The sequence below is a fragment of the Neofelis nebulosa genome, chromosome 6 (genome assembly GCF_028018385.1).
Source record: "Neofelis nebulosa isolate mNeoNeb1 chromosome 6, mNeoNeb1.pri, whole genome shotgun sequence".
In the NCBI taxonomy this organism is placed as follows: Eukaryota; Metazoa; Chordata; class Mammalia; order Carnivora; family Felidae; genus Neofelis; species Neofelis nebulosa.
The window spans coordinates 136,459,716-136,473,480 of NC_080787.1; the positions used below are offsets into that span (position 1 = coordinate 136,459,716).

Sequence of the window (13,765 nt, forward strand, 5' to 3'; positions counted from 1 at the left end):
TTTGGGGTTTTGTGAATATATTAATTATTTAATAGACTTTTTTGAGCAGGTTTTGGGTTCAGCAGAAGGTAATAGAGATTTCCCACATATCCCTATCTGCACTCAGCATAGCCTCCTTTATTATTCACATCCCCCACCAGAGTGGTACGTTTGTTACAATTGGTGAGCCTACACAGACACATAATCGTCCAAAGTCCACAGTTTACATTAGGGTTCATTCTTGCTGTTTGTTGTATATGCTATGGGTTTTGACAAATGAATGTCATGTATCCACCATTGAATATCGTACAGAGTAGTTTCATTGCCTAAAAATCTGTGCTCCGCCTATTCGTCTCTCTCTCTCCCCTAACTCCTGGAAACCAGTGATCTTTTTATTGTCTCCATAATTTTGCCTTTTCCAGAATGTCCCTATAGTTGGAATCATATAGTATGTATAGCCTTTTCAGATTGGCTTCTTTCACTTTTAACATCTAAGTTTCCTCTGTGTCTGTTCATGGCTGATAGTTCATTTCTTTAGCACTGAGTAATACTCCATCGTTTGGATGTACTACAGTTTAGTTAGCTCTCCGCCTACTAAAGGGCGTATTGGCTCCTTCCAAGTTTGGTAGTTGTGAATAAAGCAGCTATAAATATCCTTATGCAGGTTTTGTGTGGCTATAAGCTTTCAGCTCCCTTGGGTAAATACCAACAAGCGTCATTACTAGATTGTACGTATGGTAAGAGTATGTCTGGTGTTCTAAGAAACTACCAAACTGTCATCTAAAACAGCCATACCATTTTGTTCTCTGACCAGTAATGAACAGGAGTTCTGCTGATCTGCATTGTTACCAGCATTTGATGTTGTCATTCTAGATTTGGGCTGTTTTGATTACCCTTGTTTTAGTTTGCAGTTATTTCTATGGTGACATATGATGTGGAGCATCTTTTTATATACTTATTTGCTACCTGTATGTCTTTGTGTGAGGTATCTATTAAGGTCTTTGGCCCATTTTTCAATTGGGTTGTTCATTTTCTTATTGTTAAGTTTTAAGAGTTCTTTGTATATTTTGGATGTCTTTTGCAAATATTTTCTCCAAGTTTATGGCTTATGTTCTAATTGTCTTGACCTTGTATTTTACAGAACACAAGTTTTGAAATTTAAAGACATCCAGCTTATCAATTATTTTTTCATGGATGGTGCCTGTGGCGTGGTACCTAAAGTGTCATCGTCATACCCAGGACCACCTAAGTTTTCTCATATGTTATCTTCTGGGAGTTTTATAGTTTTGCATTTTGGTCTGTGATCCATTTTGAGTTAATTTTTGTGAAGAGCGTAGGGTCTATATCTAGATTCATTTTTGGTGGTAAGGTGTGAAGGTCTTAGTCTTTTAGTGAGCCTCTGCTTCTGGATTGTGGACTTCACAAGTGAATCTCAGGTGATCCAGGTAAGTTAGGGTGGCTAGAGTGGGTTCAAGTTGGGTCTTTCCCTTCTACCTGGTCAGTTCAGTTCTTTTTCTTTTTCTTTTTAATTTAATTTTTTAAAATTTAAATTCAAGTTACTTAACACACAGTGTAGTATTGAGTTTCAGGAGTAGAATCCAGTGATTCATTACTTCCGTATAACAGCCAGTGCTCATCCCAAGTGCCCTCCTTAATACCCATCACCCAGTTAGCCCATCCCCCGTCCACGTCCCCTCCAGCAACCCTCTGTTTGTTCTCTGTATTTATGAGTCTCTTATGGTTTGCTTCCCTCTCTGTTTTTATTTTATCTTTCCTTCCCTTCCCCTATGTTTATCTGTTGTGTTTCTTAAATTCCACATATGAGTGAAATCATGATATTTGTTTTTCTCTCACTGACTTATTTCACTTAGCGTTAATACCTTCTAGTTCCATCCACATTGTTGCAAATGTCAAGATTTCATTCTTTTTGATCGCAAGTGATATTCCTGTACACACTCACACACTCACACACCACGTCTTCTTTATCCATTTGTCAGTCTATGGACATTTGGGCTCTTTCCTTAATTTGGCTATTGTTCATAGCGCTGTTCTGATAAACCCCTAGTTTAGGCTTCTGGTTTGTATCTTCGGAGGGCAGATCTTGTGAAGAACAGAGTGCTCCAGTGTATTTAAAAAATGGTTGCTTTTCCCCCACCCATTGCTGGAAGCAGGAGGGGATTTTTTTCTCAGATATTTGCTGTGGGAACTTGGTGGAGCTCTTTGAGGTAAAACTCACGAAAGTATAAGGATTCCCCCCCCACTTCCTTCATGACTGGGTGCCCAGGGATTTGTGACTTTCAGACTTTTCTACTTTAAGATCCCAGCATTTCATCGATTACAGTTTGGATTTTCCTACCCTGGCACTGTTTCCTGTGGAGGTGTCTTACTGGCTGGTTCGTTTTGGTGAGTTGTGATTCATGGTATTGGCCTGTCTTTGCAGTTTTGGGGCCAGCGTTTTGCCCTGTCACCTCACTTGTCCTAGGGATCTAAGAAGAGTTGTTGATTTTTAGTCTGTTCAGCTTTTCCCTTGTTGTTAGGATGGAATGGCAGATTTCAAGTTTCTTACGTGTTGGACCGGAAACTGAAAGTCTGTATTAATTTTTATAGGTGAAAAAATACATGATCTTCTAAAGAGGGTTTAAATTTGATGTTTGTCAAGTAGGTGAAAGTAAAGAATAGGGGTACTTTACTATAACAGTGTGAATAATTATTTGACAAAGATTTTGTTTGTACTGCAAATACATTAATAGTTCTAAAAAATACAAAATGAAATGTTCTTCACTGTGTTAAACTGGTAAAGATATACTGAGTTCTTGCATTGACCACATTCCTATCAAGTTGATTAGAAGCTAGTTCAGATAAAAGCAAATTATTAGAAGTTTGGAAAATGTACTTCTGATCCGATATTAAGGGGATTCATGACTATTCCACTTGAAGAAAGGAAGTCTGAGAAATTACTTATTGAATCATTCATATATAAATTTATTTTTATGGAAGATAATGCTTAATTCTATTTACGCTCATAGGGTTTTCCAGTTGTTGTTGTTGTTTTTTTCAACCATGGCTATCTGTTAGAATATCTTGTGGAGCTGAAAAAGGTAAAATATACAAACAATGCCCAGACATTTACTTGGATTTCTTCTGTAGATATTCTCATTGAGTGAATCTGGCGTGGGGCTTGACATCTATGCATGTTTATGTGAAATCTCTGTGGATGCGTATAATGTAGAGGCAGAATTGAGAAATACTGGCCAAATGTTCGACAGATAGGGTAGCGGTATTCTTAGTGAGGCAGATGGTAGATAAGAGACATGTTCTGGGCAGTGTGTGTCAGCTGGCACTTTGCTATACCATTGCCTTTGGAGACAGAGCTGTGAAGCTGGTAGGACATATTTATGAAGGTGGGAACGAACTGGAGTCGCAGGATTGAATTACAGTGTTTCCCCATCCTAGCCTTACGTCACTGGACATGGGGACTAGCAATAAAAAAAGTCCATGTAATCTTAATAGGAAGTTGAAAAAGTTTAGCCTTGCAGGTGATTATCACGCTGATCAGGTGGAGAAGGCAGGTGAGGCATTCACTGACGAGAAAACTAGCACACATAGGTTGCCTTATATATCACAGCTCACCTGACACATTTCCATTTTTTGACGAGGATACACGTATGATGTACTGCTTTTATCTGTTGACTTTCGTTCATTCCTCATAACAGTGTGGAACAAAGAAATGAAATCTCTCAGCTGCTAAGTGATTGTTGTTTATTTTTACACTACCTGGTAGAGTTGGTCTGATGTTAAAGCTCCTTCTCTTCATTTTTAGAATGCTTTCATCAATATTCTTTGACTACGTTATGGTGGTGTTTAGATTTTAACTTTATTATAATCACGTTATGGTTAAGTTTCTTCAAGACTTAAGCCATTACAAATAAAAATCATCCACTGAGCTTTTATTCAGAGTGTTAAGCCAGTTGAGAGTAGCAACACCTTGAAGGCTTGCTTACTAGAGGCGTGAATTACTCTGTTTGCTGAAAGTACACGAATGTGCTGAAAGAAATGGCAACAGAGGTTAGTGGAAATCGTCAGAGTTTGTGATGGATTAAAATATCCTCCTGGGTTTATTTTACTGTGGCAGGGATGAACAGTTCACACTTTAAAGACTGTTTTTGGTTTGTTAGCAGAATATGTGTTCAATGGAAGTTACTTTCACACAATAATGTATAATTAAATGTATAATACTGTAGGATAATTTATTAGTCACTTAAGGGTTCATAGAAAGTTTACCCGTATTCTCATCTTTAAACTTTGCAGAATATAAATGTATTTTCAGAAACTGCACAGCATATCAGAGTTCTCCAGTTGTTTTCTGTCATTTTCTATGTTTTCCAGTCTTCCAGTCGTAGGTTGGAAAAGTGAATGTGTCACTCCTGTAGAGGTTGGAATAATGCCAGTACTTTCTTTCCTTTTTTTTTTTTTTTTCCAAAGACAGGAATTGATGAACAGATTCTCTGAAAAGATATATAATCTTGAAAGATCTTAATAATTTACTAAGTATATACCAGTCTTGGTATTTTCACATTCTTCATAAAAAGTAGAGGTTGTCAAAATATGTGTATAATACACAGCAATAGTGAGAGCAGTGAAAACTTGCCTAGGAGCTGTCCTCTAAGAATTTAACCACGGGCTACAGTCCCATTGCCTGCTTCTTTGACTATTTTTTTATTTGGCTTCGCTGATAGCACAGTAGAAATCCCAGGAGGAAGACTAAAGTAAGAGAAATTTTTGTTGTGATAGTGACACCAGCCTCACAAATGATCGAAAGATAAAATGAATAAGCTGACCTTACAGATTCATGGAATTTTAAAAGCTTATAAAGGGTTTTCTTGTTGTTTCTCATCCATTAAATACTTTCTGTGTTTAAATCTTGAACGAAATAAAAATGTTTGAAAATTGAGTGCAGGACAGAAGGAAATGAGCTTAATTGCAAAAATGCTAAACTGTAGTGTGATTTTATTTTTCCTTTTTTTATGCTGCATTTCAGTTAGGTCGCTGAATAGTGAAATTCATTCATTGCTTCTGAAAGATATTTTTAAATCCTAGTTAAAGGGAAGACTGGATTCTTAAAACATTAAGAATATAATGTTTTAGGGGCACCTGGGTGGCTCATTCGGTTAAGCGACCGACTTCGGCTCAGGTCACGATCTCACAGTTTGTGGGTTCGAGCCCCGCATTGGCCTCTGTGCTGACAGCTCGGAGCCTGGAGCCTGTGTTCTATGTCTCGCTCTCTCTCTGCCACTCCCCTGCTCACGCTCTGTCTCTCTCTGTCTCAAAAATAAATAAAACATTAAAAAAAAAAAAAAAAAGAATATAATGTTTTAACTTGTTCCATTAATAATTGCAATCATTTCCTGCCTTAAATTCTGTCTTTTGTTTTTGCCTATTTGTATTATCATTTATCATTCATACAAGCTGATTGTTTTTTTGTGTAACAGCTTTATGGAGTTATTTTTACATACCATATAATTCACCCTTTTAAAGTGTATCGTTCAGGACTTCTCATTATATCCACGGAGTATGCAATCATTGGCATTTCTTAACTTCAGAACATTTTCTTTACGCCAGTAAGAAACCCCATACCTAGTATCAGTTGTCCTGCCTTACCCTCTTCACCCAGTCCTTCACAACCACTCATCTACTCTCTATTTCTATGGATTTATTCTGGACATAGCATATAAATAGAATCATGTAATATGTAGTCTTTTATGATTGGCTTCTTTTACTTAGCATAATGTTTCTGAGGTTTATCCATATTGTGGCATGTATTAGTGGTTCCTTTCTTTTTATGGCTGAATATCTCATAAATACACTGCTTATTATTCAATAATCAGTTGATGGACATTTGGATTTTCCTCTTTTTTGACTCTTAGGAATAATGCTGTGAACATTTGTGTAGAAGTCTTGTGTGTATGTATGTTTTCATCTCTCGTTTATATTCCTGAAGGCGTGGAATTGCAGAGTCATATGGTAACTCTGTTTAACGTAGAGGAATTGCCAATTATTTTCCAAAGTTGGTTGCACCATCTAACAGTAGTCCTACCAATAGTAATCAAGGATTCTCATTTCTCCACGTCCTCACAAACTCTTGTAGTTGTCTTTTATAATCATATTAGAGGAGGTGGAGCAGTATTTTATTGTGGCTTTGATTCACACTTCTCAAATGACTAATGATGTTGAGCATCTATTTATATTTTGGCTCTTTGTGTATCTTCTTTTCAGAAATATTCATATCCTTTCTCCATTTTTATTTTTTAAATGTTGGTTTATTTTGAGAGAGAGAGAGAGAGAGGGAGAGAGAGAGAGAGAGAGAGAGAGAGAGAGAGAGTTTGCAGGGGAGTGGCAGAAAGAGAGAGAGGGAAGATGAGAATCCCAAGCAGGGTATATGCACTGTCAGTGCAGAGCCTGACACAGGGCCTGACTCCACAAACTGAGATCGTGACCTGAGCTGAAACCAAGAGTTAGACGTTCAGCTGACTGGGGCATTCAGGAGCCCCTCCTTTTTCCATTTTTAAATTTGATTTTTTTTTTGTTATTCAATTGTAAAAACCCTTTATATTCTGGATATTAAATCCTTAATCAGATACGTGATTTATAAATTCTACTATTCTATGGATTTTTTTTTTCATTGTCTTGACGATGTCTTTTGAAACACACAAAGTTTTTAATGTTGATGAAGTTCAGTTTATCTAGTTTTTCTTTTGTGGCTTATGATTTTGGTATTATATCTAAGAAACCATAACTTTATCTGAGGTCACAAAGATGTATGTTTTCTTTTAGGTGTTTTATAATGTTAGCTCTTACATTTAGGTCTCCATTTTGAGCTAGTATTTTTTATACAGTGTGAGATAGGGGTCCAAATACATTTTTTTCATGTGAATATCCAGTTGTCCTAAGGCCATTTGTTGAAAAGAGTATTCTTTTTCTATTGAGTTGTCTTGACATCCTTGTCAAAGTCAGTTGATCATAAATGTTTATTTCTCGGTTGTCTGTTTATTCTATTGATCTAGCCATACGGTAGCTAATTATACTAATACACTGTCTTGATTACTGTAATATTATATTAAGTTTTGAAATTGGGGGAAATGTGAGTTTTCCAACTTTGTTCTTTCTAAAGATTGTTTTGGCTGTTCTGGGTCCCTTTCCACATTAATTTTAATCTCATTTTAGGCTCAACTTGTCAGTTTCTGCAAATAGCTAGGATTCTGACAGACTGTTAATTTTATAGATCAGTTTGATGAATATTATTCTGTTCCATGAATATAGGATGTTTTTTCACTTCGCTCTTGTTTCAACAATGTTTTGTAGCTTTCAGCGTACAAGTCTTGCATTTTGTTGAATAAATTTGTTCCTAAGTATTTTATTCTTTGAGGTATTGTAAATGGAATTGTTTTCTTCATTTCACTTCTCAGATTGTTTATTGCCAATGTATAGAAGTACAATTGATTTTTGTATATTGATCTTGTGTTGTGTAGTCTTGTATTGTGCAATCACAACCTTTATTTGTTCAGTTGGTTTTTTGTTGTTGTTGTTGTTTGTTTGTTTTAGGGAATTCCTTAGAATTTTCCATATACAAGATCATGTCTTCTATGAGTAGAACAGTTTTAGTTTACTTCCTCCTTTTCCATCTGGACACTTTGTATTTCTTTTCCTTGCCTGTTTTCCCCAGCCAGAACATCCTGCATATGTTGAATGGAAATGGTGAGCACTAGTGGACATTGTCTTTTTCCTGAGCTTAACAGGAAAATATACATTTTAATCTTTCAGCATTAAGTATGATGTGAGTTGTGGGTTTTACATACATGCCCTTTGTCAGGCTGAGGAAGTTCCATTTTCCTTGAGTGTTTTATCATGAAAGGGGGATGGATTTAGTTAAAGGCTTCTTCTGTGTCCACTGAGATGATCATGCGATTTTTGTCCTTTATTCTACTAATACAAGTCTTTGATTCTATGGGCTTTTGAAGGATAGGGTTGTTTACTCATTTTAATATCTTGCTTAATTTGGTAAGAACAGTTCCTCTCATGTAGCTTCAGTCTCTAAAATGTTTGTAGGCTGATCATTTTACACATGAAAACATTTGTAAGGAGGCAGTCTCAAAATTTTGACTATAATTAGAATAGAGAACTCAGCTTTTTGCTAATTCTGCTTGGCTATAGTGTTCTACTATTAAAATTAGTAGGTATTTGTTACTGTGAACTAACATGAGGAATGAGTCTGAAAAAAATTTTTTTTAGTGTTCATTATTTTGAGAGCGGGAGAAAGTGCATGAGCTGGGGATAGGCACAGAGACAGGGAGAGAGAGAATCCCAAGCAATCTCCATGCTGTCAGTGCGGAGCCCCACGCTAGGGTTCAATCCCAGGACGGTGAGATCATGACTTGAGTGGAAATCAAGAGTCAGGTGCTTAAAGGACTGAGCCACCCAGGTTGTCCCTGGAAAACATTTTTTGATTGGTGTGTTGCTTTTGCCCAGTTGCCTTTATAATGTTTACTTGCTACTAAAAGTTGCATTTGGTCTAATTTTATAGTTTTAGACCAGTCTGACTTTATTTTGTACTCAGGTAAAAAATACTATAGATGTTTCTTCTGTTTTCATTCCCTGGTTTTAAAATGAGTGAAAGCAAGTCGGGAAGTGACATTTACATTCTAACCAAGGCCCATGGATACAAGAGCACCTGGCTGTTGGGAGTCCCAGACAGACCAGGTCCGACCACTCTCTTCTGGCAAAATCAAAGCAGAGAGACGAGCGGTGGTGAAACAGGAAAGGAATTTATTTCCATGAGGCTACCACAGGGAATACAGCAGGCTGGAGTCTCAGACTGTCTTCAGTGTGCTTAAAATACTTCAGGAAAATGTGGGACAAACCTCAGTGGGTACACGCAGGTGGGCAGTAAAGGTCAGGTTGATCATTGTCTCAGGGTCAATTCTGTGAGCCCTTGCTGGTGTTGGGGCAGTCCCTGTTGCTTGAGGTGTAGTTTTGGTTCCATCATGGGATGCTTTGCCCAGTGGGTCCTTTGCTTGAGTTAGAAGATAAGCTGGAAAGAAGAACTTACCAGAAAGTACTGATTAAGGTCAAAATGGAGATAAAGTCCTCTTTTAATATGTGAAAATTGGCTCTTTTTTGGTGAATTAAGCCTTGGTGATTTATATATAAATATTTGTATGCATATATGTGTGTGTGGGTACTGGATTTAGATTGCCAGGGTTCAAACCCAGCTTCTTTATTAAGTAGCTGGATGGCCTTAAGTAACCTTGTTGTATCTCAGTTTCCTCTTTTGTAAACAACAGAGCCTATAGTAGAGGTACTCTTGTAAGCTAATACATGTATAGTACTTGATACATATTAAGTGTTTAATAAATGTTAATTACTGTGATGATGTACTTAAAGGCTCCCTAATTCCTCCTTTCTTCCTCCTGTTCCAAAATACTAAACAAAAAAACCCATTTAGACAATTGAATGAATGTTTATTTTGAATTTGAATTTGATTATATAATGTTATAGAAGGTTTAACTGGTTTTGGTCTTTTTTTCTGTTTATCTTTCCAATTACCTCTTTTTGATTATTCTTCAGTAATTGCTAGTTTCATCATGTTTTTTTTTTTTTTTTCATTAAGTATTTCTTTTCTCCCTGTTGTTTACTTAGAGGTTCATACCTAAATTCAAATACTTTGATTTCAACCTGTTTTAGTCTTGTCTTCTGCAGCTCTTATTCAGGAGTTATGATGGTGCTTGTTTGGACAAAACCCGTAAGTAGTTGTGCACGCAGTTTATGGCCTGTGTCATGGGCCATATAAATTAGTTGGTTTACTCCAGAGACAAAGATGACAGTAGGATTAGGTAGATACCCTAGCTCTTGATAGGCGAGCAGTAAAAACAAACAAAAAAACAAAACAACAACAAAAAAGAGACCAAAGGTATCCATTATAGGAAGATAAGACCATTTTAAAAAGAGTACACTGGAGTTCAGAATTATAAGGTAAGCTATATTGACAGCAGGAAATACTCACTGTAGCCTTGCAGTTTGCCTTTGTCTTATAATTGATTGCTGCATATAGAAAGGAGCAGACACCATTATAATTATAGGTATAACTATATTAGGAATCGAATATAGGCAAAGTTGTTTTTTTCTTACATTATGATATGTCAACTGTAGGGTATCTTGAATTCTTGTTAAAGCAGTGAATATGCCAGTTAAATAATGATAATGGCTACCATTTGGGGAGTACACTCTCAGTGGTTTTAATTCTCATCATAGTTCTGCAAGCTAGGCTAGATAGGCATCTGCATCTTGTAGATAAGAAAGTGGAGCGTTGTAGTAATTCTCAGGTCACAGCAAGTACTGGTGGAGCCGGCATGTGAGCCGACTTGAAAGTAGGTGTCTTGATTCTCACTGTGCCTCAGATGTTCCTGCGGCACATCAACAACAACAAACAAAAAAGGGTACCTAACTAGGCTACTTCTCAGGCAATTTGGGTTTAGTAAATCTGCAGTAGAGCTGTGATTCTGACACACTGCCTGGATTGAGAACTACTTGCTTTGGAACTTACAGTCTTTCAATCTAATATTTTTTGATTATATGTAGGTAATTTCCGTTCCTTAAAATTTTATTTTAAGCTTTTTGTTACAATGAAGTAACGACTTAGCATGTTTTCCCCAACACATGGGACTTTTATAGTATCAGGATCCTTCAGGGCTGGCTGCAGCATAGTACTACCTTATCCAAAGGAAAAAAGAAAGAAACCAGTAGTAACCTTGAGAAAAAGCACTTATCTGAGCCTCAGAATTATCATTTGTAAAATATGGATAATAACTACCTTTCAGAGTTACCGTGAAGATTAAGTACAGTTATGTATTTAAGATACAGAGCCTAAAACTTAGTAGATAGTAAGTGCTTCTTGTTTATTAAAGTATATTTATCATCTTAGCTGTGACTATATTAATATTAATGTCATAAAAAAGTGCAGTTTTTCTGGCCATACATGGAGTAAGAACAAACCTTTCTTGACCTCCATATAACCGACTTCCTGGACTTACAGATACTTTCCAGTCTCTATGAATAAAATATTGATTGATGCTCACAGCATGCTAAAGTTTTCAAACCATTGGGCCCTAGTTAGCAGAGCTGTTTGCTTATACTTTACTTAACCAAGAATCGGTTCTGTGTATTCCCACATCTGTTTGTGCCTGTTATATTTGATGTTATAATCAAGTAATTAGTTCACTTTAAGAATATATAAACTGATGAAATGTGAATACAAAATGGAGGGTTTTTTTTTTTTTTTAAGTTTATTTATTTGAGAGAGAGAGAGAACATGAGCAGGGGAGGGGCAGAGAGAGAGAGAGAGAGAGAGAGAGAGAGAGAGAGAGAGAGTATCTGAAGCTGACTCCATGCTGTCAGTGCAGAGCCTGGCATGGGGCTCAATCCCACAGACCGTGACATCATGACCTGAGCCAAAGTCAAGAGTCTGCTGTTTAACCAACTGAGTCACCCAGGCGCCCCAGAGGGTTGGACTTCATGAAGGTCAGTCACCTAAAATTTCTCTGATGCTGTATGTATAACAGTAAATGATCAGAAAAGAAATAGATTCTATGTGAATGCTACACTTAGAATGCATTGCCAGTATCTTTAAAGTTCCATTTAAAATATTAAACTACAGATCCTATACCGGGGTAGTTATAGCTATGTTTTATTTAAGAAAAACAATTCTGAACTCTAGTATTCAGTTAAAGAATACTTTAGGGGCGCCTGGGTGGCTCAGTCAGTTGAGTGTCTGACTTCAGCTCAGGTCATGATCTCGCGGTTTGTGAGTTCGAGCCCTGCGTCGGGCTCTGTGCTGACGGCTTAGAGCCTGGAGCCTGCTTTGGATTCTGTGTCTCCCTCTCTCTCTGCCCCTCTCCTGCTCACACCCTGTCTCTCAAAAACAAGGAAACATTAAACACTTAAAAAAATATTTAGAAGTGTTTGGATAATATCACAAGATATGCAAAATTATATATGACTTCTGAAAAATATGATAGGTAAATAGAATTTGTATGATTTTTCATAATAGCTCACATTTTTCATTAACTTCTCATCTGATAATAAGAGAAGTTTTACTCCATGTAAAATGAGAATTTTAGAATATGCTGATTGGTGCCAGCAAGACTAATTTAGCTGGATGGATTAGAATTAGACTCACTCTGCTAGCTAAAAAGGCAGAGTCTGTGCTGTCATCCTGACAAAAAAAATGGATGAACAGAGATGTAGGTATTTCTTTCTTCGGCCAAACAGGTGTGATTTGGTACCGTGCCAGTAGAGCCATCGAAATCTAGCTTCCTGTAGATGCTTTTGGGCAATTGTTGTAGTGAAAATAGTACTATTAATACTGATGATGATGATGGTGATGGTAAAAGTTTAAAGATGTTTAAAGAGTAGGGTAGTATAAGCTAAACATGCATGATTAGTCTATTAGTTTATGAAATATTAGAGCAATTAATTGCTGGCAATAAAATGAACAAAATCCCTGGAAAATAAATATCTCCTAGAAAAACTTCTAGAACTCAGAAGGAAAAGGTGCACAGAAAATAAGAATTTAACTTTTAGTGTGATTATTTTTACTTAAGAACCCTAGGGGGCATGTATTAATAGAATATAGGAAATAGTCTATATACCTGAATAATGGCATTGTATAAAGAGAGCTACAGTTTTATTAAATCCCATCATATCTTGGTTTTAGATGTAAATTTTTATTTTCAGTTAATATTTACTAACAATTCTATTAAATCCCATCATATCTTAGTTTTAGATATAAATTTTTATTTTCAGTTAATATTTATTAACTAGTGAAAAGTAGATAAGCAGCATGTTAAAATGGCTAATTTCTTATTTCAGGTTTATGAAAATAAAAAGCATGTAATAATGTCTGGCACATAGTAAGTTGTATAAGTGTTTGGATTTTTTGTTTTGTTGTTAGCATACCTTAGTATTAAGAGTATAGACTCTGGAGCCAGAATGCTTATTCAGATCGCTCCTCTGCTGCTTTCTAGTCGTGTGACTTACAAGTTACTTGACTCCTCTGTGCTTCAGTTTCTTATTGTTCATAGGGGAGAAACTATATATTCTTCATAGATTATGAGGATTAAATGAGTTAATATATATGACATGTTTAGTATAATGCCTGACACAGAAAATGTGTGTTTATTTTTATTATCATGGGGAAATTAATAGAAGTTTGCATATTTTGTATTCAAGCCTGTTGTAAAAGATTGATATGTTCATTGGTAATATAACATGCCACAATTGCAAACATAGTTACGTGGTTATATTAACTTACACTATTGAAAAATAACACTATAGGTGTGAACAATGCCACTAAAAAGATTGGCTCCAAAAGCATTTTTCTAAAATGACATGTCTCTGCTTTTCAGATTTGTTTGCTGTCTTGGGCAAAATTGGATGTTCTGCAGATCAACTATCTTTTCTCTTTTTATTTTAAGGGAAAGAAAAAAAAAATACCTGAGCCAGAGTAAAGTGTATTAAATATATTTTGTGTTCTGTATATTGTTGTTTTTGATAGTTCTTTTGTTTTCTAGAAAGAACAGCTACTTATTTCTTCTAGACCTATAATCTCTGAGACTTCTGATTATGAGCAGAAGCTATCTGATTTGATTGATGTGTAATAAATGTAACTCTGAATCTCAATCTCAGTAAAAAGCCTGAGTTGAATATCAGGTCATTGGAATGTTGGTCTATTATA

The 13,765-nt window shown here is 36.1% G+C and overlaps 1 protein-coding gene across 7 annotated transcripts in view; it reads left to right on the top strand.

Annotated features, from left to right (window-relative positions):
* STXBP5 (syntaxin binding protein 5) overlaps positions 1-13,765 on the top strand; it is a 170,711-nt gene that overhangs the window by 12,842 nt on the left and 144,104 nt on the right. The window lies entirely within an intron of this gene.